Source organism: Centruroides sculpturatus, unplaced genomic scaffold (assembly GCF_000671375.1).
Source record: "Centruroides sculpturatus isolate CEXI.00-Female unplaced genomic scaffold, Cexi_2.0 scaffold849, whole genome shotgun sequence".
In the NCBI taxonomy this organism is placed as follows: Eukaryota; Metazoa; Arthropoda; class Arachnida; order Scorpiones; family Buthidae; genus Centruroides; species Centruroides sculpturatus.
The window spans coordinates 203,189-206,481 of NW_019384940.1; the positions used below are offsets into that span (position 1 = coordinate 203,189).

General features: G+C 34.5%; 1 non-coding gene across 1 annotated transcript; it reads left to right on the top strand.

Annotated features, from left to right (window-relative positions):
• The first annotated feature begins 2,948 nt into the window (after window positions 1–2,948).
• Trnag-ucc lies at window positions 2,949–3,020 on the top strand. The gene has a single exon. It is a non-coding gene; the product is annotated as a tRNA-Gly (tRNA).
• The last annotated feature ends 273 nt before the right edge of the window (window positions 3,021–3,293 follow it).

Sequence of the window (3,293 nt, forward strand, 5' to 3'; positions counted from 1 at the left end):
GTTTACTATGCTAATTGATAATGCAAATTTAATATGATTTACGACCGCAACTACCGAAAAAATTTCTATATGTTATGGAGAAGATGAGAATTTCGGAAATGGAACCAGGATAATACCTCAGTTACACAATCTCAGATGAAGACCCTCGTTTGTTACATAAGAGGTTAGGAAACACAATGCGGTTTGTAAGACGTTCAGGTTAGAAAATTGTATGAAAGATGATCATTCTGGCTTGTATTTACAATTGAGAGAGGCCAAGTTTAATAGAATCACGCTGCAGCTTTTTTCGTGATTGCTCCCACTGACTCAGAACTGAACAATGTGTGTTTCCGCTCTGTAATTTGGTTGCAGCGATGATTCACGCTAGTAAAGCAAACGTCTTTAAATTTATTATGGATTTCACGTGTTCCCGCTTTCTCTACGCGTGATACGCGCGCGATTTTATCGCGTCACGCATTCTTAAACGAGAACGAAAAGGCATCGAAGCGCCTTGCAAAGAAGCGCCGCGACACGCGCGCTCTACTCTTCCTTCCATTTCCTTTTATAGATACGAATTGAAAGAGAAATTACGTAGGTAAATTACGTTTCCTTTCTCCTGCAGCTCGTACATTACAAATTGACTACGCACCATAAGCCAAGAAGCATATTATCTATGCGCGCTTTCGCATCGCGTAAGTTAAAAATAGGCTATAAATACTGCTAGTTATACAATCTTCAAGCAAAGAGAGGAGCGCATACAAGGTAAAATATAATAAAACTTCCTTGAATACACTAAAATCGTGAGCGACATAACGCATTGCAAATTGGATCTTGTATAAACTACGCGGCCTGAATTCCTATTATCAGTTTTTAAGAAAGAAAATCAACCATTAATCTGTAATTATTATTAATTACTTCACTCTTAACAGCTGACCCCAGCCTACGCCTTTAATAATTTGGCAATTTATCTTTAAAAACTCTTTTGTATAGAAAGTAGCACAAAGGATTCTCGGTATAAAGAGATTTTCTTTTATATCGAGGTATATTAAATCGATCTTTAAAGTCGATAAGCTCTAGAACATTTTCAATTAGTAAAAGAACATAAAGATGATCATTGCAAAGTGGACTCGACAAAGATTCAGGGCCAATTTTCGTACTTCAAAATAGAATAAATGGATCCAGAAGTTTTTATGCTGGATCTACAACAAGCAATAATGAACACTGAAAAAGGGGCACTGAACAAAAGTTAATTTATAAGTGAAAATAATATATATATTTTTAAGGTTATTTATCTTTTTGATCATCTGTTGACCTAAAAAAATCTTTCGAAAATTCCATTACAGTCATTTTTATCATTCGAATGCTTTCTAGATCCGGTGTGGGCCTCTTGCCCTTAATCTCACTTTCTAAATAAAAAGCGAAAAGATCGTAAATTATGTCTTAACAATGAATCAAACTGAATCCTAACTTCTACTAAAGAAAAAAAAAGGCCTTCATCCACTTAAAACTTTCCTTATTCTCAGAGGGGGATCTTCAGAAAGAAATGAGTTAATAGTTTTTTAAGAGAATTTAGAAAAGTTTAACACATAAACAAAGGTATGAAGAATGATACCCCCCCTTTTAATGAGTGAAATATAAGTGGCACATGACCTCTACCCAATTTCCATTTACTAAGAGGTATTGTTTCTTTCCTTTTTTTAATATAGAGTCGACTCCTTCAGGAAGGGCGATGCCAACAGTGCCCTTACCAATCATCTGTGGTACAAAATTATGGAACGATGCCAAGTGATAGTGTATTATTTAGTGTGTAATAAAGGTCCAACCCTTCTGTCATATGCAAATTATTCCATTCTTTTGACTAATTTGGCCTCTTGGGGTACTACTTTAGTTACAAATTTCTTTTTTTCTATTGTTGCGAGGAGTAACGAATTCATTTAAACGTGTGTAAACACGCATAAAGAAGAGGAACAGAGTAATTAAACGTGTATAAACTTGTATAAAATAGTGTAAGAGATTAACTTGTTCTTTGAATAAACGTGCAGCAACGTAGATTGACTCTGTAAGCGTGTTTCAATGTGAAATAATATGTTACACCTTAAAATTTATGAGAAAAAATGTAAGTATATGATAAAAATAAATAAAATTCCCATACTTTTGAATTAAATTTAAAATAAAACTAACATTCAACACGTGTAAGAACTTGTGCCAATTTTTAGACCAGGAGTGCCCATTTTCGGCATCACCAAATTTGGTTCATATTTTAAGAAACGGAGGCTTCATTAAAGAGAAGAATATTACGAATTCAGCATATAACTCGTGTTCAGTTGACGAAAAGGTAAAAAGTTCGTGGAGTTCCTGAAACCTCTTGCCCCATTTATAGGTGGGGTCGGAAGAAGGAGCAAGAACAAAAACCTTCTGGCAAGCGAATGACCCCCTTTGCTGCCATTAAAAGAGGGAAAAATCCATAAAAATAAGTTTCCTATTTTCTTACTTTCCTGGGAGAAAGTGTTTTTTTAAGAGTTTTTATTCCCTCAAACTATAAAGTTTGAGGGAATAAAAACTCGAATCCCTCTAAATCCCTCCTTCGAAATTACATAAATCCACGCTTCTATGCTAAATACGGTTAATTTATTCAATTTAATGGTGTCTAAGTTAGAAGTTTGTAATATTTTCTTCATAAATATTACAGAATGTATAAGTTTATAACCCTTTAAACTACATAAAAAAAAAACTAACTTGTAGACATTAAAATTATTACTGTAAAAATTGATGTCAGAATAAATTTTACAAGGAACTAATGTTGACATAAATCACCTGAATTTTAAGTTTCTTTTACGCATTTAAAATGAAGAAAAAAAAAACAAAAATGCATTGCTACTACGTTCAGACGTGATACAATCTTACACCGCCTAGGGGTACAACTCCTGTAATGTGCATAAGTTGCTCTACTTTAAACATCGTTAACAGTTGCGACGGTGGTATAGTGGTTAGCATAGCTGCCTTCCAAGCAGTTGACCCGGGTTCGATTCCCGGCCGTCGCATAATTTTTTTTAATTATTTGTTACATAAAAGTGGCACCCTCATATTGATGTAAATGAGGAGTTTAATTTAAAACCCCTATCCTATACTTTTATGTGTAATTTTCGAGGCACCTGTCTATCAAAATTGTTATAAAACAAGGTGGAGATGATACCTTAAATACGAGATTACCCCGAATTTAGTTTTTGGTGTTATGTGCCACGTTATCCTCGGTGCAAAAAAGGGCAATCGTTGAAACTTCCCTCCAACAGGAGGTCTCAGACCAATCTTGCTTT